Below are 22,266 nucleotides of genomic sequence, written 5' to 3'. Positions count from 1 at the left end.
GTAATCTGTCCTAGGGCCTCTAGCAAGTTGTTTTCTGAAACAAAGCTTACCTGAACATCCTGTAAAATTGGTAACTTTTCAGTAGCAGTACAGTGCAGTATATAGCATTCCTGTTGCGCACAGCATCTAGATCCAAAAATTGCTTACTCTACCCCAGAAATTAGAATTCACCCAGTCAAACAGAGGGATCTATAAAGATCATGGCAAGTAGTTAACATAAGCTACTTCCCCCAAGTTCTCTTGGTGCACTCTGCTGCCCTCTTTTAACAGAAGAATGCAACTGCAGGTCTTGCTTCTCAGCAAGGTACCTACATATAGAAACCTTGGTGCACTCTTGCTAAATCTGCTGGAATGTGTCTTCTATTGTGCCCAAGGTGGTTGTGTATTTGGGGACTCAGGGAAGCAAGGGAGCAGTCTAATGCACTGCAGTGCTAAGAGAGGCATGCCTTTTTCAGAAAAAAGTTCAGGTTTTCTGCCAATCAGAAAAAATAGCAATGCAATCAGGCCAAAGGCAGAACACACATGCCAGTGAGTCTCTGTGGCGCAATTGGTTAGCGCGTTCGGCTGTTAACTGAAAAGACGCTGCTGTTTTTGGCACAAAGACACAGAGTGTTCCACTCAGTAAACCTGAGTCATTTCTCTCGTGTTCTCTGGGTTCAGCCTACTGTCCCCTTTTAACACAAGTGCGCAACTGTGGCTTTCTCCTCATAGCAAGTTATGCCTACACAGAGGACATTTGGTGCACTGTTGATGGGCTCTGTCCTCTTCTAAATCCCCTGTGTTTGTGGATTAGGGGAGGTAGGGAAGTGCTTGATACCCTGATTTGCTGTGGGAAATAGAGCTATTTTAGAAATATTTTCAGGTTGCCTGGGAAGCATAAGCAAACAGCACACCAATCAGGCCCCAGTGTAAGCACTGCATGAGTCTCTGTGGCGCAATTGGTTAGCGCGAAAGGTAGGTGGTTCAAGCCCACCCAGGGACGATGCATTTTGGCTAAATAATTCAGCATGACCAACTATGAACTTCTGTTTACCTCTCGCAGGTCTCGTCTGCTGACGTCCAAAAAATCCAATAAACTGGAAGCAATTCTTCTCGCTTGCTTTAGTTTTTCAAAACTTGCCATTCAATTCATAAACATCAAGACTTCATGGGAAGGGTTTGGCTGCAGCGTGTACTGATGCACAGAAGGAAGCTATCCTAGCCAGTCTACCTAAAGAAGCAATGAGGCTCTGCAGGTGCATGTACGTCTCCTACCTTTATTCTGTCATCAGACACACCAGGTGGATTGCCACAAGGACCTCGTGGCGCAATGGTAGCGCGTCTGACTCCAGATCAGAAGGTTGTGTGTTCAAATCACGTCGGGGTCATACTTCCTTTTCCCACTCTGAAATACAAAATTGCTCTTCAGTATCTCGTTATTTCAACCTGACTGCATCTTTGTGCTCTGGGCCTAGTTGTTCTGGCGTTTCGAATGTAAGCTTTGCAGCAGGGAAGTATCATATTGACAGACAGCCATGAAGGACATGGTCAACCTTTAAAGCAGGCCAATCTCTATGTTTTACTGGATGCAGCAGAAGTATTTCCTCTTTACCATCTCTTCAAGTGGGCCTGACTGATGTGCTGTTTTGTGCACGCTACGTGGGCTTTGTAAAGCATACCTCTGCCATTTGCATGGCCTCCTAGCGCTGTCAATATTTTCGTGTAATCGCTGAATGCTGCACTGTCCTGGGAACTCTAGGTGTGACTAAAGGATATATGTTGGGGCCCCGAAAGGGGGTCGGCAGTCTAGTGGCAATGGGCATCACTTTGCAGTTTGGGTTTGTGAGTTCAGGTACCGGTCTGGTGTCGAAAACCTGTAAGCGCCCTCCCAATCAACTGTCGGTCCTGGATTGTGAGGGTTTCCCCTTATACTGGTCTCAGAAGACACATTTCCATTTTACTTTTTCACTCTCGCATTGCCTATTTCTCTCTCTCTCATAGATACATTATAGACAAGAGAGACATTGTCAGCGAGAGGGCTTCACAGCACCTTCCCCCATTTCCCTAAGTGCATTGCAAGGGGCTCTGGGAGGCGTGCACATTTGTCTGAAACACAAAGATCCACTGGCAATAAAAAGCGTAGGTCCCTAGTTTGCATTTCTTAGAATTTGAGGTGACACTCAGTGTTGTCTCGGGCGTGACTGTACCTTTCATAGGAGATGTGCTAATCCCCAAACCCTCTTCCTTTGTCCCAGTAATCTGTCTTAGTGCCTCTAGCAAGTTGTTTTCTGAAACAAAGCTTACCTGAACATCCTGTAAAATTGGTAACTTTTCAGTAGCAGTACAGTGCAGTATATAGCATTCCTGTTGCGCACAGCGTCTAGATCCAAAAATTGCTTACTCTACCCCAGAAATTAGAATTCACCAAGTCAAACAGAGGGATCTATAAAGAGCATGGCAAGTAGTTAACATAAGCTACTTCCCCCAAGTTCTCTTGGTGCACTCTGCTGTCCTCTTTTTACAGAAGAATGCAACTGCAGGTCTTGCTTCTCAGCAAGGTACCTACATATAGAAACCTTGGTGCACTCTTGCTAAATCTGCTGGAATGTGTCTTCTATTGTGCCCAAGGTGGTTGTGTATTTGGGGACTCAGGGAAGCAAGGGAGCAGTCTAATGCACTGCAGTGCTAAGAGAGGCATGCCTTTTTCAGAAAAAAGTTCAGGTTTTCTGCCAATCAGAAAAAAATAGCAATGCAATCAGGCCAAAGGCAGAACACACATGCCAGTGAGTCTCTGTGGCGCAATTGGTTAGCGCGTTCGGCTGTTAACCGAAAAGACGCTGCTGTTTTTGGCACAAAGACACAGAGTGTTCCACTCAGTAAACCTGAGTCATTTCTCCCGTGTTCTCTGGGTTCAGCCTACTGTCCCCTTTTAACACAAGTGCGCAACTGTGGCTTTCTCCTCATAGCAAGTTATGCCTACACAGAGGACCTTTGGTGCACTGTTGATGGGCTCTGTCCTCTACTAAATCCCCTGTGTTTGTGGATTAGGGGAGGTAGGGAAGTGCTTGATACCCTGATTTGCTGTGGGAAATAGAGCTATTTTAGAAATATTTTCAGGTTGCCTGGGAAGCATAAGCAAACAGCACACCAATCAGGCCCCAGTGTAAGCACTGCATGAGTCTCTGTGGCGCAATTGGTTAGCGCGTTCGGCTTTTAACCGAAAGGATGGTGGTTCAAGCCCACCCAGGGACGATGCATTTTGGCTCAAACATTCAGCGTGACCAACTATGGACTTCTGTTTACCTCTCGCAGGTCTCGTCTGCTGACGTCCAAAAAATCCAATAAACTGCAAGCAATTCTTCTCGCTTGCTTTAGTTTTTCAAAACTTGCCATTCAATTCATAAACATCAAGACTTCATGGGAAGGGTTTGGCTGCAGCGTGTACTGATGCACAGAAGGAAGCTATCCTAGCCAGTCTACTTAAAGAAGCAATGAGGCTCTGCAGGTCCATGTACGTCTCCTACCTTTATTCTGTCATCAGACACACCAGGTGGACTGCCACAAGGACCTCGTGGCACAATGGTAGCACGTCTGACTCCAGATCAGAAGGTTTCGTGTTCAAATCACGTCGGGGTCATATTTGCTTTTCCCACTCTGAAATATAAAATTGCTCTTCAGTATCTCGTTATTTCAACCTGACTGCATCTTTGTGATCTGGGCCTAGTTGTTCTGGCGTTTCGAATGTAAGCTTTGCAGCAGGGAAGTATCATATTGACAGACACCTATGAAGGACATGGTCAACCTTTAAAGCAGGCCAATCTCTATGTTTTACTGGATGCAGCAGAAGTATTTCCTCTTTACCATCTCTTCAAGTGGGCCTGACTGATGTGCTGTTTTGTGCACGCTACGTGGGCTTTGTAAAGCATACCTCTGCCATTTGCATGGCCTCCTAGCGCTGTCAATATTTTCGTGTAATCGCTGAATGCTGCACTGTCCTGGGAACTCTAGGTGTGACTAAAGGATATATGCTGGGGCCCCGAAAGGGGGTCGGCAGTCTAGTGGCAATGCCCATCACTTTGTAGTTTGGGTTTGTGAGTTCAGGTACCGGTCTGGTGTCAGAAAACTGTAAGCGCCCTCCCAATCAACTGTCGGTCCTGGATTGTGAGGATTTCCCCTTATACTGGTCTCAGTAGACACATTTCCATTTTACTTTTTCACTCTCGCATTGCCTATTTCTCTCTCTCTCATAGATACATTATAGACAAGAGAGACATTGTCAGCGAGAGGGTTGCACAGCACCTTCCCCCATTTCCCTAAGTGCATTGCATGGGGCTCTGGGAGGCGTGCACATTTGTCTGAAACACAAAGATCCACTGGCAATAAAAGGCGTAGGACCCCAGTTCGCATTTCTTAGAATTTGAGGAGGCACTCAGAGTTGTCTCGGGCGTGACTGTACCTTTCATAGGAGATGTGCTAATCCCCAAACCCTCTTCCTTTGTCCCAGTAATCTGTCCTAGGGCCTCTAGCAAGTTGTTTTCTGAAACAAAGCTTACCTGAACATCCTGTAAAATTGGTAACTTTTCAGTAGCAGTACAGTGCAGTATATAGCATTCCTGTTGCGCACAGCATCTAGATCCAAAAATTGCTTACTCTACCCCAGAAATTAGAATTCACCCAGTCAAACAGAGGGATCTATAAAGATCATGGCAAGTAGTTAACATAAGCTACTTCCCCCAAGTTCTCTTGGTGCACTCTGCTGCCCTCTTTTAACAGAAGAATGCAACTGCAGGTCTTGCTTCTCAGCAAGGTACCTACATATAGAAACCTTGGTGCACTCTTGCTAAATCTGCTGGAATGTGTCTTCTATTGTGCCCAAGGTGGTTGTGTATTTGGGGACTCAGGGAAGCAAGGGAGCAGTCTAATGCACTGCAGTGCTAAGAGAGGCATGCCTTTTTCAGAAAAAAGTTCAGGTTTTCTGCCAATCAGAAAAAAATAGCAATGCAATCAGGCCAAAGGCAGAACACACATGCCAGTGAGTCTCTGTGGCACAATTGGTTAGCACGTTCGGCTGTTAACCGAAAAGACGCTGCTGTTTTTGGCACAAAGACGCAGAGTGTTCCACTCAGTAAACCTGAGTCATTTCTCCCGTGTTCTCTGGGTTCAGCCTACTGTCCCCTTTTAACACAAGTGCGCAACTGTGGCTTTCTCCTCATAGCAAGTTATGCCTACACAGAGGACATTTGGTGCACTGTTGATGGGCTCTGTCCTCTACTAAATCCCCTGTGTTTGTGGATTAGGGGAGGTAGGGAAGTGCTTGATACCCTGATTTGCTGTGGGAAAAAGAGCTATTTTAGAAATATTTTCAGGTTGCCTGGGAAGCATAAGCAAACAGCACACCAATCAGGCCCCAGTGTAAGCACTGCATGAGTCTCTGTGGCGCAATCGGTTAGCGCGTTCGGCTGTTAACCGAAAGGATGGTGGTTCAAGCCCACCCAGGGACGATGCATTTTGGCTCAAAAATTCAGCGTGACCAACTATGAACTTCTGTTTACCTCTCGCAGGTCTCGTCTGCTGACGTCCAAAAAATCCAATAAACTGCAAGCAATTCTTCTCGCTTGCTTTAGTTTTAAAAAACTTGCCATTCAATTCATAAACATCAAGACTTCATGGGAAGGGTTTGGCTGCAGCGTGTACTGATGCACAGAAGGAAGCTATCCTAGCCAGTCTACCTAAAGAAGCAATGAGGCTCTGCAGGTGCATGTACGTCTCCTACCTTTATTCTGTCATCAGACACACCAGGTGGATTGCCACAAGGACCTCGTGGCGCAATGGTAGCGCTCTGACTCCAGATCAGAAGGTTGTGTGTTCAAATCACGTCGGGGTCATACTTCCTTTTCCCACTCTGAAATACAAAATTGCTCTTCAGTATCTCGTTATTTCAACCTGACTGCATCTTTGTGCTCTGGGCCTAGTTGTTCTGGCGTTTCGAATGTAAGCTTTGCAGCAGGGAAGTATCATATTGACAGACACCCATGAAGGACATGGTCAACCTTTAAAGCAGGCCAATCTCTATGTTTTACTGGATGCAGCAGAAGTATTTCCTCTTTACCATCTCTTCAAGTGGGCCTGACTGATGTGCTGTTTTGTGCAAGCTACGTGGCCTTTGTAAAGCATACCTCTGCCATTTGCATGGCCTCCTAGCGCTGTCAAAATGTTCGTGTAATCGCTGAATGTTGCACTGTCCTGGGAACTCTAGGTGTGACTAAAGGATATATGTTGGGGCCCCGAAAGGGGGTCGGCAGTCTAGTGGCAATGCCCATCACTTTGCAGTTTGGGTTTGTGAGTTCAGGTACCGGTCTGGTGTCGGAAACCTGTAAGCGCCCTCCCAATCAACTGTCGGTCCTGGATTGTGAGGATTTCCCCTTATACTGGTCTCAGTAGACACATTTCCATTTTACTTTTTCACTCTCGCATTGCCTATTTCTCTCTCTCTCATAGTTACATTATAGACAAGAGAGACATTGTCAGCGAGAGGGCTTCACAGCACCTTCCCCCCTTTCCCTAAGTGCATTGCAAGGGGCTCTGGGAGGCGTGCACATTTGTCTGAAACACAAAGATCCACTGGCAATAAAAAGCGTAGGTCCCTAGTTTGCATTTCTTAGAATTTGAGGTGACACTCAGAGTTGTCTCGGGCGTGACTGTACCTTTCATAGGAGATGTGCTAATCCCCAAACCCTCTTCCTTTGTCCCAGTAATCTGTCCTAGCGCCTCTAGCAAGTTGTTTTCTGAAACAAAGCTTACCTGAACATCCTGTAAAATTGGTAACTTTTCAGTAGCAGTAGAGTGCAGTATATAGCATTCCTGTTGCGCACAGCGTCTAGATCCAAAAATTGCTTACTCTACCCCAGAAATTAGAATTCACCAAGTCAAACAGAGGGATCTATAAAGAGCATGGCAAGTAGTTAACATAAGCTACTTCCCCCAAGTTCTCTTGGTGCACTCTGCTGTCCTCTTTTTACAGAAGAATGCAACTGCAGGTCTTGCTTCTCAGCAAGGTACCTACATATAGAAACCTTGGTGCACTCTTGCTAAATCTGCTGGAATGTGTCTTCTATTGTGCCCAAGGTGGTTGTGTATTTGGGGACTCAGGGAAGCAAGGGAGCAGTCTAATGCACTGCAGTGCTAAGAGAGGCATGCCTTTTTCAGAAAAAAGTTCAGGTTTTCTGCCAATCAGAAAAAAATAGCAATGCAATCAGGCCAAAGGCAGAACACACATGCCAGTGAGTCTCTGTGGCGCAATTGGTTAGCGCGTTCGGCTGTTAACCGAAAAGACGCTGCTGTTTTTGGCACAAAGACACAGAGTGTTCCACTCAGTAAACCTGAGTCATTTCTCCCGTGTTCTCTGGGTTCAGCCTACTGTCCCCTTTTAACACAAGTGCGCAACTGTGGCTTTCTCCTCATAGCAAGTTATGCCTACACAGAGGACCTTTGGTGCACTGTTGATGGGCTCTGTCCTCTACTAAATCCCCTGTGTTTGTGGATTAGGGGAGGTAGGGAAGTGCTTGATACCCTGATTTGCTGTGGGAAATAGAGCTATTTTAGAAATATTTTCAGGTTGCCTGGGAAGCATAAGCAAACAGCACACCAATCAGGCCCCAGTGTAAGCACTGCATGAGTCTCTGTGGCGCAATCGGTTAGCGCGTTCGGCTTTTAACCGAAAGGATGGTGGTTCAAGCCCACCCAGGGACGATGCATTTTGGCTCAAAAATTCAGCATGACCAACTATGAACTTCTGTTTACCTCTCGCAGGTCTCGTCTGCTGACGTCCAAAAAATCCAATAAACTGCAAGCAATTCTTCTCGCTTGCTTTAGTTTTTCAAAACTTGCCATTCAATTCATAAACATCAAGACTTCATGGGAAGGGTTTGGCTGCAGCGTGTACTGATGCACAGAAGGAAGCTATCCTAGCCAGTCTACTTAAAGAAGCAATGAGGCTCTGCAGGTGCATGTACGTCTCTTACCTTTATTCTGTCATCATCCACACCAGGTGGACTGCCACAAGGACCTCGTGGCGCAATGGTAGCGCGTCTGACTCCAGATCAGAAGGTTGCGTGTTCAAATCACGTCGGGGTCATATTTGCTTTTCCCACTCTGAAATACAAAATTGCTCTTCAGTATCTCGTTATTTCAACCTGACTGCATCTTTGTGCTCTGGGCCTAGTTGTTCTGGCGTTTCGAATGTAAGCTTTGCAGCAGGGAAGTATCATATTGACAGACACCCATGAAGGACATGGTCAACCTTTAAAGCAGGCCAATCTCTATGTTTTACTGGATGCAGCAGAAGTATTTCCTCTTTACCATCTCTTCAAGTGGGCCTGACTGATGTGCTGTTTTGTGCACGCTACGTGGGCTTTGTAAAGCATACCTCTGACATTTGCATGGCTTCCTAGCGCTGTCAATATTTTCGTGTAATCGCTGAATGCTGCACTGTCCTGGGAACTCTAGGTGTGACTAAAGGAAATATGCTGCGGCCCCGAAAGGGGGTCGGCAGTCTAGTGGCAATGCCCATCACTTTGCAGTTTGGGTTTGTGAGTTCAGGTACCGGTCTGGTGTCGGAAACCTGTAAGCGCCCTCCCAATCAACTGTCGGTCCTGGATTGTGAGGATTTCCCCTTATACTGGTCTCAGTAGACACATTTCCATTTTACTTTTTCACTCTTGCATTGCCTATTTCTCTCTCTCTCATAGATACATTATAGACAAGAGAGACATTGTCAGCGAGAGGGCTTCACAGCACCTTCCCCCCTTTCCCTAAGTGCATTGCAAGGGGCTCTGGGAGGCGTGCACATTTGTCTGAAACACAAAGATCCACTGGCAATAAAAAGCGTAGGTCCCTAGTTTGCATTTCTTAGAATTTGAGGTGACACTCAGAGTTGTCTCGGGCGTGACTGTACCTTTCATAGGAGATGTGCTAATCCCCAAACCCTCTTCCTTTGTCCCAGTAATCTGTCTTAGTGCCTCTAGCAAGTTGTTTTCTGAAACAAAGCTTACCTGAACATCCTGTAAAATTGGTAACTTTTCAGTAGCAGTACAGTGCAGTATATAGCATTCCTGTTGCGCACAGCATCTAGATCCAAAAATTGCTTACTCTACCCCAGAAATTAGAATTCACCCAGTCAAACAGAGGGATCTATAAAGAGCATGGCAAGTAGTTAACATAAGCTACTTCCCCCAAGTTCTCTTGGTGCACTCTGCTGCCCTCTTTTAACAGAAGAATGCAACTGCAGGTCTTGCTTCTCAGCAAGGTACCTACATATAGAAACCTTGGTGCACTCTTGCTAAATCTGCTTGAATGTGTCTTCTATTGTGCCCAAGGTGGTTGTGTATTTGGGGACTCAGGGAAGCAAGGGAGCAGTCTAATGCACTGCAGTGCTAAGAGAAGCATGCCTTTTTCAGAAAAAAGTTCAGGTTTTCTGCCAATCAGAAAAAAATAGCAATGCAATCAGGCCAAAGGCAGAACACACATGCCAGTGAGTCTCTGTGGCACAATTGGTTAGCGCGTTCGGCTGTTAACCGAAAAGACGCTGCTGTTTTTGGCACAAAGACACAGAGTGTTCCACTCAGTAAACCTGAGTCATTTCTCCCGTGTTCTCTGGGTTCAGCCTACTGTCCCCTTTTAACACAAGTGCGCAACTGTGGCTTTCTCCTCATAGCAAGTTATGCCTACACAGAGGACATTTGGTGCACTGTTGATGGGCTCTGTCCTCTACTAAATCCCCTGTGTTTGTGGATTAGGGGAGGTAGGGAAGTGCTTGATACCCTGATTTGCTGTGGGAAATAGAGCTATTTTAGAAATATTTTCAGGTTGCCTGGGGAGCATAAGCAAACAGCACACCAATCAGGCCCCAGTGTAAGCACTGCATGAGTCTCTGTGGCGCAATTGGTTAGCGCGTTCGGCTGTTAACCGAAAGGTTGGTGGTTCAAGCCCATCCAGGGACGATGCATTTTGGCTCAAAAATTCAGCATGACCAACTATGAACTTCTGTTTACCTCTCGCAGGTCTCGTCTGCTGACGTCCAAAAAATCCAATAAACTGCAAGCAATTCTTCTCGCTTGCTTTAGTTTTTCAAAACTTGCCATTCAATTCATAAACATCAAGACTTCATGGGAAGGGTTTGGCTGCAGCGTGTACTGATGCACAGAAGGAAGCTATCCTAGCCAGTCTACTTAAAGAAGCAATGAGGCTCTGCAGGTGCATGTAAGTCTCCTATCTTTATTCTGTCGTCAGACACACCAGGTGGACTGCCACAAGGACCTCGTGGCGCAATGGTAGCACGTCTGACTCCAGATCAGAAGGTTGCGTGTTCAAATCACGTCAGGGTCATATTTGCTTTTCCCACTCTGAAATACAAAATTGCTCTTCTGTATCTCGTTATTTCAACCTGACTGCATCTTTGTGCTCTGGGCCTAGTTGTTCTGGCGTTTTGAATGTAAGCTTTGCAGCAGGGAAGTATCATATTGACAGACACCCATGAAGGACATGGTCAACCTTTAAAGCAGGCCAATCTCTATGTTTTACTGGATGCAGCAGAAGTATTTCCTCTTTACCATCTCTTCAAGTGGGCCTGACTGATGTGCTGTTTTGTGCACGCTACGTGGGCTTTGTAAAGCATACCTCTGCCATTTGCATGGCCTCCTAGCGCTGTCAATATTTTCGTGTAATCGCTGAATGCTGCATTGTCCTGGGAACTCTAGGTGTGACTAAAGGAAATATGCTGCAGCCCCGAAAGGGGGTCGGCAGTCTAGTGGCAATGCCCATCACTTTGCAGTTTGGGTTTGTGAGTTCAGGTACCGGTCTGGTGTCGGAAACCTGTAAGCGCCCTCCCAATCAACTGTCAGTCCTGGATTGTGAGGATTTCCCCTTATACTGGTCTCAGTAGACACATTTCCATTTTACTTTTTCACTCTCGCATTGCCTATTTCTCTCTCTCTCATAGATACATTATAGACAAGAGAGACATTGTCAGCGAGAGGGTTGCACAGCACCTTCCCCCATTTCCCTAAGTGCATTGCATGGGGCTCTGGGAGGCGTGCACATTTGTCTGAAACACAAAGATCCACTGGCAATAAAAAGCATAGGTCCCTAGTTTGCATTTCTTAGAATTTGAGGTGACACTCAGAGTTGTCTTGGGCGTGACTGTACCTTTCATAGGAGATGTGCTAATCCCCAAACCCTCTTCCTTTGTCCCAGTAATCTGTCTTAGTGCCTCTAGCAAGTTGTTTTCTGAAACAAAGCTTACCTGAACATCCTGCAAAATTGGTAACTTTTCAGTAGCAGTACAGTGCAGTATATAGCATTCCTGTTGCGCACAGCATCTAGATCCAAAAATTGCTTACTCTACCCCAGAAATTAGAATTCACCCAGTCAAACAGAGGGATCTATAAAGAGCATGGCAAGTAGTTAACATAAGCTACTTCCCCCAAGTTCTCTTGGTGCACTCTGCTGCCCTCTTTTAACAGAAGAATGCAACTGCAGGTCTTGCTTCTCAGCAAGGTACCTACATATAGAAACCTTGGTGCACTCTTGCTAAATCTGCTGGAATGTGTCTTCTATTGTGCCCAAGGTGGATGTGTATTTGGGGACTCAAAGAAGCAAGGGAGCAGTCTAATGCACTGCAGTGCTAAGAGAAGCATGCCTTTTTCAGAAAAAAGTTCAGGTTTTCTGCCAATCAGAAAAAAATAGCAATGCAATCAGGCCAAAGGCAGAACACACATGCCAGTGAGTCTCTGTGGCACAATTGGTTAGCGCGTTCGGCTGTTAACCGAAAGACACAGAGTGTTCCACTCAGTAAACCTTAGTCATTTCTCCCGTGTTCTCTGGGTTCAGCCTACTGTCCCCTTTTAACACAAGTGCGCAACTGTGGCTTTCTCCTCATAGCAAGTTATGCCTACACAGAGGACATTTGGTGCACTGTTGATGGGCTCTGTCCTCTACTAAATCCCCTGTGTTTGTGGATTAGGGGAGGTAGGGAAGTGCTTGATACCCTGATTTGCTGTGGGAAATAGAGCTATTTTAGAAATATTTTCAGGTTGCCTGGGAAGCATAAGCAAACAGCACACCAATCAGGCCCCAGTGTAAGCACTGCATGAGTCTCTGTGGCGCAATCGGTTAGCGGGTTCGGCTGTTAACCGAAAGGATGGTGGTTCAAGCCCACCGAGGGACGGTGCATTTTGGCTCAAAAATTCAGCATGACCAACTATGGACTTCTGTTTACCTCTCGCAGGTCTCGTCTGCTGACGTCCAAAAAATCCAATAAACTGCAAGCAATTCTTCTCGCTTGCTTTAGTTTTTCAAAACTTGCCATTCAATTCATAAACATCAAGACTTCATGGGAAGGGTTTGGCTGCAGCGTGTACTGATGCACAGAAGGAAGCTATCCTAGCCGGTCTACCTAAAGAAGCAATGAGGCTCTGCAGGTGCATGTACGTCTCCTACCTTTATTCTGTCATCAGACACACCAGGTGGATTGCCACAAGGACCTCGTGGCGCAATGGTAGCACGTCTGACTCCAGATCAGAAGGTTGCGAGTTCAAATCACGTCGGGGTCATATTTGCTTTTCCCACTCTGAAATACAAAATTGCTCTTCAGTATCTCGTTATTTCAACCTGACTGCATCTTTGTGCTCTGGGCCTAGTTGTTCTGGCGTTTCGAATGTAAGCTTTGCAGCAGGGAAGTATCATATTGACAGACACCCATGAAGGACATGGTCAACCTTTAAAGCAGGCCAATCTCTATGTTTTACTGGATGCAGCAGAAGTATTTCCTCTTTACCATCTCTTCAAGTGGGCCTGACTGATGTGCTGTTTTGTGCACGCTACGTGGGCTTTGTAAAGCATACCTCTGCCATTTGCATGGCCTCCTAGCGCTGTCAATATTTTCGTGTAATCGCTGAATGCTGCACTGTCCTGGGAACTCTAGGTGTGACTAAAGGATATATGTTGGGGCCCCGAAAGGGGGTCGGCAGTCTAGTGGCAATGGGCATCACTTTGCAGTTTGGGTTTGTGAGTTCAGGTACCGGTCTGGTGTCGGAAACCTGTAAGCGCCCTCCCAATCAACTGTCGGTCCTGGATTGTGAGGATTTCCCCTTATACTGGTCTCAGTAGACACATTTCCATTTTACTTTTTCACTCTCGCATTGCCTATTTCTCTCTCTCTCATAGTTACATTATAGACAAGAGAGACATTGTCAGCGAGAGGGCTTCACAGCACCTTCCCCCCTTTCCCTAAGTGCATTGCAAGGGGCTCTGGCAGGCGTGCACATTTGTCTGAAACACAAAGATCCACTGGCAATAAAAAGCGTAGGTCCCTAGTTTGCATTTCTTAGAATTTGAGGTGACACTCAGAGTTGTCTCGGGCGTGACTGTACCTTTCATAGGAGATGTGCTAATCCCCAAACCCTCTTCCTTTGTCCCAGTAATCTGTTTTAGTGCCTCTAGCAAGTTGTTTTCTGAAACAAAGCTTACCTGAACATCCTGTAAAATTGGTAACTTTTCAGTAGTAGTACAGTGCAGTATATAGCATTCCTGTTGCGCGCAGCATCTAGATCCAAAAATTGCTTACTCTACCCCAGAAATTAGAATTCACCCAGTCAAACAGAGGGATCTATAAAGAGCATGGCAAGTAGTTAACATAAGCTACTTCCCCCAAGTTCTCTTGGTGCACTCTGCTGCCCTCTTTTAACAGAAGAATGCAACTGCAGGTCTTGCTTCTCAGCAAGGTACCTACATATAGAAACCTTGGTGCACTCTTGCTAAATCTGCTGGAATGTGTCTTCTATTGTGCCCAAGGTGGTTGTGTATTTGGGGACTCAGGGAAGCAAGGGAGCAGTCTAATGCACTGCAGTGCTAAGAGAGGCATGCCTTTTTCAGAAAAAAGTTCAGGTTTTCTGCCAATCAGAAAAAAATAGCAATGCAATCAGGCCAAAGGCAGAACACACATGCCAGTGAGTCTCTGTGGCGCAATTGGTTAGCGCGTTCGGCTGTTAACCGAAAAGACGCTGCTGTTTTGGGCACAAAGACACAGAGTGTTCCACTCAGTAAACCTGAGTCATTTCTCCCGTGTTCTCTGGGTTCAGCCTACTGTCCCCTTTTAACACAAGTGCGCAACTGTGGCTTTCTCCTCATAGCAAGTTATGCCTACACAGAGGGCATTTGGTGCACTGTTGATGGGCTCTGTCCTCTACTAAATCCCCTCTGTTTGTGGATTACGGGAGGTAGGGAAGTACTTGATACCCTGATTTGCTGTGGGAAATAGAGCTATTTTAGAAATATTTTCAGGTTGCCTGGGAAGCATAAGCAAACAGCACACCAATCAGGCCCCAGTGTAAGCACTGCATGAGTCTCTGTGGCGCAATCGGTTAGCGCGTTCGGCTGTTAACCGAAAGGATGGTGGTTCAAGCCCACCCAGGGACGATGCATTTTGGCTCAAAAATTCAGCATGACCAACTATGAACTTCTGTTTACCTCTCGCAGGTCTCGTCTGCTGACGTCCAAAAAATCCAATAAACTGCAAGCAATTCTTCTCGCTTGCTTTAGTTTTTCAAAACTTGCCATTCAATTCATAAACATCAAGACTTCATGGGAAGGGTTTGGCTGCAGCGTGTACTGATGCACAGAAGGAAGCTATCCTAGCCAGTCTACCTAAAGAAGCAATGAGGCTCTGCAGGTGCATGTACGTCTCCTACCTTTATTCTGTCATCATCCACACCAGGTGGATTGCCACAAGGACCTCGTGGCGCAATGGTAGCGCGTCTGACTCCAGATCAGAAGGTTGCGTGTTCAAATCACGTCGGGGTCATATTTGCTTTTCCCACTCTGAAATACAAAATTGCTCTTCAGTATCTCGTTATTTCAACCTGACTGCATCTTTGTGCTCTGGGCCTAGTTGTTCTGGCGTTTCGAATGTAAGCTTTGCAGCAGGGAAGTATCATATTGACAGACACCCATGAAGGACATGGTCAACCTTTAAAGCAGGCCAATCTCTATGTTTTACTGGATGCAGCAGAAGTATTTCCTCTTTACCATCTCTTCAAGTGGGCCTGACTGATGTGCTGTTTTGTGCACGCTACGTGGGCTTTGTAAAGCATACCTCTGCCATTTGCATGGCCTCCTAGCGCTGTCAATATTTTCGTGTAATCGCTGAATGCTGCACTGTCCTGGGAACTCTAGGTGTGACTAAAGGATATATGTTGGGGCCCCGAAAGGGGGTCGGCAGTCTAGTGGCAATGCCCATCACTTTGCAGTTTGGGTTTGTGAGTTCAGGTACCGGTCTGGTGTCAGAAAACTGTAAGCGCCCTCCCAATCAACTGTCGGTCCTGGATTGTGAGGATTTCCCCTTATACTGGTCTCAGTAGACACATTTCCATTTTACTTTTTCACTCTCGCATTGCCTATTTCTCTCTCTCTCATAGTTACATTATAGACAAGAGAGACATTGTCAGCGAGAGGGCTTCACAGCACCTTCCCCCCTTTCCCTAAGTGCATTGCAAGGGGCTCTGGCAGGCGTGCACATTTGTCTGAAACACAAAGATCCACTGGCAATAAAAAGCGTAGGTCCCTAGTTTGCATTTCTTAGAATTTGAGGTGACACTCAGAGTTGTCTCAGGCGTGACTGTACCTTTCATAGGAGATGTGCTAATCCCCAAACCCTCTTCCTTTGTCCCAGTAATCTGTCTTAGTGCCTCTAGCAAGTTGTTTTCTGAAACAAAGCTTACCTGAACATCCTGTAAAATTGGTAACTTTTCAGTAGCAGTACAGTGCAGTATATAGCATTCCTGTTGCGCACAGCATCTAGATCCAAAAATTGCTTACTCTACCCCAGAAATTAGAATTCACCCAGTCAAACAGAGGGATCTATAAAGAGCATGGCAAGTAGTTAACATAAGCTACTTCCCCCAAGTTCTCTTGGTGCACTCTGCTGCCCTCTTTTAACAGAAGAATGCAACTGCAGGTCTTGCTTCTCAGCAAGGTACCTACATATAGAAACCTTGGTGCACTCTTGCTAAATCTGCTGGAATGTGTCTTCTATTGTGCCCAAGGTGGTTGTGTATTTGGGGACTCAGGGAAGCAAGGGAGCAGTCTAATGCACTGCAGTGCTAAGAGAGGCATGCCTTTTTCAGAAAAAAGTTCAGGTTTTCTGCCAATCAGAAAAAAATAGCAATGCAATCAGGCCAAAGGCAGAACACACATGCCAGTGAGTCTCTGTGGCGCAATTGGTTAGCGCGTTCGGCTGTTAACCGAAAAGACGCTGCTGTTTTTGGCACAAAGACACAGAGTGTTCCACTCAGTAAACCTGAGTCATTTCTCCCGTGTTCTCTGGGTTCAGCCTACTGTCCCCTTTTAACACAAGTGCGCAACTGTGGCTTTCTCCTCATAGCAAGTTATGCCTACACAGAGGGCATTTGGTGCACTGTTGATGGGCTCTGTCCTCTACTAAATCCCCTGTGTTTGTGGATTACGGGAGGTAGGGAAGTGCTTGATACCCTGATTTGCTGTGGGAAATAGAGCTATTTTAGAAATATTTTCAGGTTGCCTGGGGAGCATAAGCAAACAGCACACCAATCAGGCCCCAGTGTAAGCACTGCATGAGCCTCTGTGGCGCAATCGGTTAGCGCGTTCGGCTGTTAACCGAAAGGTTGGTGGTTCAAGCCCACCCAGGGACGATGCATTTTGGCTCAAAAATTCAGCATGACCAACTATGAACTTCTGTTTACCTCTCGCAGGTCTCGTCTGCTGAGGTCCAAAAAATCCAATAAACTGCAAGCAATTCTTCTCGCTTGCTTTAGTTTTTCAAAACTTGCCATTCAATTCATAAACATCAAGACTTCATGGGAAGGGTTTGGCTGCAGCGTGTACTGATGCACAGAAGGAAGCTATCCTAGCCAGTCCACTTAAAGAAGCAATGAGGCTCTGCAGGTGCATGTAGGTCTCCTACCTTTATTCTGTCATCAGACACACCAGGTGGACTGCCACAAGGACCTTGTGGCGCAATGGTAGCGCGTCTGACTCCAGATCAGAAGGTTGTGTGTTCAAATCACGTCGGGGTCATATTTGCTTTTCCCACTCTGAAATACAAAACTGCTCTTCAGTATCTCGTTATTTCAACCTGACTGCATCTTTGTGCTCTGGGCCTAGTTGTTCTGGCGTTTCGAATGTAAGCTTTGCAGCAGGGAAGTATCATATTGACAGACACCCATGAAGGACATGGTCAACCTTTAAAGCAGGCCAATCTCTATGTTTTACTGGATGCAGCAGAAGTATTTCCTCTTTACCATCTCTTCAAGTGGGCCTGACTGATGTGCTGTTTTGTGCACGCTACGTGGGCTTTGTAAAGCATACCTCTGCCATTTGCATGGCCTCCTAGCGCTGTCAATATTTTCGTGTAATCGCTGAATGCTGCACTGTCCTGGGAACTCTAGGTGTGACTAAAGGATATATGCTGGGGCCCCGAAAGGGGGTCGGCAGTCTAGTGGCAATGCCCATCACTTTGCAGTTTGGGTTTGTAAGTTCAGGTACCGGTCTGGTGTTGGAAACCTGTAAGCGCCCTCCCAATCAACTGTCGGTCCTGGATTGTGAGGATTTCCCCTTATACTGGTCTCAGTAGACACATTTCCATTTTACTTTTTCACTCTCGCATTGCCTATTTCTCTCTCTCTCATAGATACATTATAGACAAGAGAGACATTGTCAGCGAGAGGGCTTCACAGCACCTTCCCCCATTTCCCTAAGTGCATTGCAAGGGGCTCTGGGAGGCGTGCACATTTGTCTGAAACACAAAGATCCACTGGCAATAAAAAGCGTAGGTCCCTAGTTTGCATTTCTTAGAATTTGAGGTGACACTCAGAGTTGTCTCGGGCGTGACTGTACCTTTCATAGGAGATGTTCTAATCCCCAAACCCTCTTCCTTTGTCCCAGTAATCTGTCTTAGTGCCTCTAGCAAGTTGTTTTCTGAAACAAAGCTTACCTGAACATCCTGTAAAATTGGTAACTTTTCAGTAGCAGTAAAGTGCAGTATATAGCATTCCTGTTGCGCACAGCATCTAGATCCAAAAATTGCTTACTCTACCCCAGAAATTAGAATTCACCCAGTCAAACAGAGGGATCTATAAAGAGCATGGCAAGTAGTTAACATAAGCTACTTCCCCCAAGTTCTCTTGGTGCACTCTGCTGCCCTCTTTTAACAGAAGAATGCAACTGCAGGTCTTGCTTCTCAGCAAGGTACCTACATATAGAATCCTTGGTGCACTCTTGCTAAATCTGCTGGAATGTGTCTTCTATTGTGACCAAGGTGGTTGTGTATTTGGGGACTCAGGGAAGCAAGGGGGCAGTCTAATGCACTGCAGTGCTAAGAGAGGCATGCCTTTTTCAGAAAAAAGTTCAGGTTTTCTGCCAATCAGAAAAAAATAGCAATGCAATCAGGCCAAAGGCAGAACACACATGCCAGTGAGTCTCTGTGGCGCAATTGGTTAGCGCGTTCGGCTGTTAACCGAAAAGACGCTGCTGTTTTGGGCACAAAGACACAGAGTGTTCCACTCAGTAAACCTGAGTCATTTCTCCCGTGTTCTCTGGGTTCAGTCTACTGTCCCCTTTTAACACAAGTGCGCAACTGTGGCTTTCTCCTCATAGCAAGTTATGCCTACACAGAGGGCATTTGGTGCACTGTTGATGGGCTCTGTCCTCTACTAAATCCCCTATGTTTGTGGATAACGGGAGGTAGGGAAGTGCTTGATACCCTTATTTGCTGTGGGAAATAGAGCTATTTTAGAAATATTTTCAGGTTGCCTGGGGAGCATAAGCAAACAGCACACCAATCAGGCCCCAGTGTAAGCACTGTATGAGTCTCTGTGGCGCAATCGGTTAGCGCGTTCGGCTGTTAACCGAAAGGTTGGTGGTTCAAGCCCACCCAGGGACGATGCATTTTGGCTCAAAAATTCAGCATGACCAACTATGAACTTCTGTTTACCTCTCGCAGGTCTCGTCTGCTGACGTCCAAAAAATCCAATAAACTGCAAGCAATTCTTCTCGCTTGCTTTAGTTTTTCAAAACTTGCCATTCAATTCATAAACATCAAGACTTCATGGGAAGGGTTTGGCTGCAGCGTGTACTGATGCACAGAAGGAAGCTATCCTAGCCAGTCTAGTTAAAGAAGCAATGAGGCTCTGCAGGACCATGTACGTCTCCTACCTTTATTCTGTCATCAGACACACCAGGTGGACTGCCACAAGGACCTCGTGGCGCAATGGTAGCGTGTCTGACTCCAGATCAGAAAGTTGTGTGTTCAAATCACGTCGGGGTCATATTTGCTTTTCCCACTCTGAAATACAAAATTGCTCTTCAGTATCTCGTTATTTCAACCTGACTGCATCTTTGTGCTCTGGGCCTAGTTGTTCTGGCGTTTCGAATGTAAGCTTTGCAGCAGGGAAGTATCATATTGACAGACACCCATGAAGGACATAGTCAACCTTTAAAGCAGGCCAATCTCTATGTTTTACTGGATGCAGCAGAAGTATTTCCTCTTTACCATCTCTTCAAGTGGGCCTGACTGATGTGCTGTTTTGTGCACGCTACGTGGGCTTTGTAAAGCATACCTCTGCCATTTGCATGGCCTCCTAGCGCTGTCAATATTTTCGTGTAATCGCTGAATGCTGCAGTGTCCTGGGAACTCTAGGTGTGACTAAAGGATATATGCTGGGGCCCCGAAAGGGGGTCGGCAGTCTAGTGGCAATGCCCATCACTTTGCAGTTTGGGTTTGTGAGTTCAGGTACCGGTCTGGTGTCGGAAACCTGTAAGCGCCCCCCCAATCAACTGTCGGTCCTGGATTGTGAGGATTTCCCCTTATACTGGTCTCAGTAGACACATTTCCATTTTACTTTTTCACTCTCGCATTGCCTATTTCTCTCTCTCTCATAGATACATTATAGACAAGAGAGACATTGTCAGCGAGAGGCCTTCACAGCACCTTCCCCCATTTCCCTAAGTGCATTGCAAGGGGCTCTGGGAGGCGTGCACATTTGTCTGAAACACAAAGATCCCCTAGCAATAAAAAGCGTAGGTCCCTAGTTTGCATTTCTTAGAATTTGAGGTGACACTCAAGTGTTGTCTCGGGCGTGACTGTACCTTTCATAGGAGATGTGCTAATCCCCAAACCCTCTTCCTTTGTCCCAGTAATCTGTCTTAGTGCCTCTAGCAAGTTGTTTTCTGAAACAAAGCTTACCTGAACATCCTGTAAAATTGGTAACTTTTCAGTAGCAGTACAGTGCAGTATATAGCATTCCTGTTGCGCACAGCATCTAGATCCAAAAATTGCTTACTCTACCCCAGAAATTAGAATTCACCCAGTCAAACAGAGGGATCTATAAAGAGCATGGCAAGTAGTTAACATAAGCTACTTCCCCCAAGTTCTCTTGGTGCACTCTGCTGCCCTCTTTTAACAGAAGAATGCAACTGCAGGTCTTGCTTCTCAGCAAGGTACCTACATATAGAATCCTTGGTGCACTCTTGCTAAATCTGCTGGAATGTGTCTTCTATTGTGACCAAGGTGGTTGTGTATTTGGGGACTCAGGGAAGCAAGGGGGCAGTCTAATGCACTGCAGTGCTAAGAGAGGCATGCCTTTTTCAGAAAAAAGTTCAGGTTTTCTGCCAATCAGAAAAAAATAGCAATGCAATCAGGCCAAAGGCAGAACACACATGCCAGTGAGTCTCTGTGGCGCAATTGGTTAGCGCGTTCGGCTGTTAACCGAAAAGACGCTGCTGTTTTGGGCACAAAGACACAGAGTGTTCCACTCAGTAAACCTGAGTCATTTCTCCCGTGTTCTCTGGGTTCAGTCTACTGTCCCCTTTTAACACAAGTGCCCAACTGTGGCTTTCTCCTCATAGCAAGTTATGCCTACACAGAGGGCATTTGGTGCACTGTTGATGGGCTCTGTCCTCTACTAAATCCCCTATGTTTGTGGATAACGGGAGGTAGGGAAGTGCTTGATACCCTTATTTGCTGTGGGAAATAGAGCTATTTTAGAAATATTTTCAGGTTGCCTGGGGAGCATAAGCAAACAGCACACCAATCAGGCCCCAGTGTAAGCACTGTATGAGTCTCTGTGGCGCAATCGGTTAGCGCGTTCGGCTGTTAACCGAAAGGTTGGTGGTTCAAGCCCACCCAGGGACGATGCATTTTGGCTCAAAAATTCAGCATGACCAACTATGAACTTCTGTTTACCTCTCGCAGGTCTCGTCTGCTGACGTCCAAAAAATCCAATAAACTGCAAGCAATTCTTCTCGCTTGCTTTAGTTTTTCAAAACTTGCCATTCAATTCATAAACATCAAGACTTCATGGGAAGGGTTTGGCTGCAGCGTGTACTGATGCACAGAAGGAAGCTATCCTAGCCAGTCTAGTTAAAGAAGCAATGAGGCTCTGCAGGACCATGTACGTCTCCTACCTTTATTCTGTCATCAGACACACCAGGTGGACTGCCACAAGGACCTCGTGGCGCAATGGTAGCGTGTCTGACTCCCGATCAGAAAGTTGTGTGTTCAAATCACGTCGGGGTCATATTTGCTTTTCCCACTCTGAAATACAAAATTGCTCTTCAGTATCTCGTTATTTCAACCTGACTGCATCTTTGTGCTCTGGGCCTAGTTGTTCTGGCGTTTCGAATGTAAGCTTTGCAGCAGGGAAGTATCATATTGACAGACACCCATGAAGGACATAGTCAACCTTTAAAGCAGGCCAATCTCTATGTTTTACTGGATGCAGCAGAAGTATTTCCTCTTTACCATCTCTTCAAGTGGGCCTGACTGATGTGCTGTTTTGTGCACGCTACGTGGGCTTTGTAAAGCATACCTCTGCCATTTGCATGGCCTCCTAGCGCTGTCAATATTTTCGTGTAATCGCTGAATGCTGCAGTGTCCTGGGAACTCTAGGTGTGACTAAAGGATATATGCTGGGGCCCCGAAAGGGGGTCGGCAGTCTAGTGGCAATGCCCATCACTTTGCAGTTTGGGTTTGTGAGTTCAGGTACCGGTCTGGTGTCGGAAACCTGTAAGCGCCCCCCCAATCAACTGTCGGTCCTGGATTGTGAGGATTTCCCCTTATACTGGTCTCAGTAGACACATTTCCATTTTACTTTTTCACTCTCGCATTGCCTATTTCTCTCTCTCTCATAGATACATTATAGACAAGAGAGACATTGTCAGCGAGAGGCCTTCACAGCACCTTCCCCCATTTCCCTAAGT

At 46.2% G+C, this 22,266-nt stretch overlaps 12 non-coding genes across 12 annotated transcripts; all 12 read left to right on the top strand.

Annotated features, from left to right (window-relative positions):
• The first annotated feature begins 1,295 nt into the window (after nucleotides 1-1,295).
• Nucleotides 1,296-1,367, top strand: TRNAW-CCA (transfer RNA tryptophan (anticodon CCA)). The gene has a single exon. It is a non-coding gene; the product is annotated as a tRNA-Trp (tRNA).
• Nucleotides 1,368-5,406: 4,039 nt separating this feature from the next.
• Nucleotides 5,407-5,480, top strand: TRNAN-GUU (transfer RNA asparagine (anticodon GUU)). Its single transcript has one exon. It is a non-coding gene; the product is annotated as a tRNA-Asn (tRNA).
• Nucleotides 5,481-8,041: 2,561 nt separating this feature from the next.
• Nucleotides 8,042-8,113, top strand: TRNAW-CCA (transfer RNA tryptophan (anticodon CCA)). The gene has a single exon. It is a non-coding gene; the product is annotated as a tRNA-Trp (tRNA).
• A 1,790-nt stretch (nucleotides 8,114-9,903) lies between these two features.
• On the top strand, nucleotides 9,904-9,977 carry TRNAN-GUU (transfer RNA asparagine (anticodon GUU)). Its single transcript has one exon. It is a non-coding gene; the product is annotated as a tRNA-Asn (tRNA).
• A 313-nt stretch (nucleotides 9,978-10,290) lies between these two features.
• Nucleotides 10,291-10,362, top strand: TRNAW-CCA (transfer RNA tryptophan (anticodon CCA)). Its single transcript has one exon. It is a non-coding gene; the product is annotated as a tRNA-Trp (tRNA).
• A 4,015-nt stretch (nucleotides 10,363-14,377) lies between these two features.
• Nucleotides 14,378-14,451, top strand: TRNAN-GUU (transfer RNA asparagine (anticodon GUU)). Its single transcript has one exon. It is a non-coding gene; the product is annotated as a tRNA-Asn (tRNA).
• A 313-nt stretch (nucleotides 14,452-14,764) lies between these two features.
• TRNAW-CCA (transfer RNA tryptophan (anticodon CCA)) lies at nucleotides 14,765-14,836 on the top strand. Its single transcript has one exon. It is a non-coding gene; the product is annotated as a tRNA-Trp (tRNA).
• A 1,790-nt stretch (nucleotides 14,837-16,626) lies between these two features.
• On the top strand, nucleotides 16,627-16,700 carry TRNAN-GUU (transfer RNA asparagine (anticodon GUU)). The gene has a single exon. It is a non-coding gene; the product is annotated as a tRNA-Asn (tRNA).
• A 313-nt stretch (nucleotides 16,701-17,013) lies between these two features.
• TRNAW-CCA (transfer RNA tryptophan (anticodon CCA)) lies at nucleotides 17,014-17,085 on the top strand. The gene has a single exon. It is a non-coding gene; the product is annotated as a tRNA-Trp (tRNA).
• A 1,790-nt stretch (nucleotides 17,086-18,875) lies between these two features.
• Nucleotides 18,876-18,949, top strand: TRNAN-GUU (transfer RNA asparagine (anticodon GUU)). The gene has a single exon. It is a non-coding gene; the product is annotated as a tRNA-Asn (tRNA).
• Nucleotides 18,950-19,262: 313 nt separating this feature from the next.
• On the top strand, nucleotides 19,263-19,334 carry TRNAW-CCA (transfer RNA tryptophan (anticodon CCA)). The gene has a single exon. It is a non-coding gene; the product is annotated as a tRNA-Trp (tRNA).
• Nucleotides 19,335-21,125: 1,791 nt separating this feature from the next.
• On the top strand, nucleotides 21,126-21,199 carry TRNAN-GUU (transfer RNA asparagine (anticodon GUU)). The gene has a single exon. It is a non-coding gene; the product is annotated as a tRNA-Asn (tRNA).
• The last annotated feature ends 1,067 nt before the right edge of the window (nucleotides 21,200-22,266 follow it).

Source organism: Ambystoma mexicanum, chromosome 11 (genome assembly GCF_040938575.1).
Source record: "Ambystoma mexicanum isolate Mex_15411 chromosome 11, UKY_AmexF1_1, whole genome shotgun sequence".
NCBI lineage: Eukaryota > Metazoa > Chordata > Amphibia > Caudata > Ambystomatidae > Ambystoma > Ambystoma mexicanum.
This window is presented reverse-complemented; position numbering and strand designations above follow the sequence as displayed.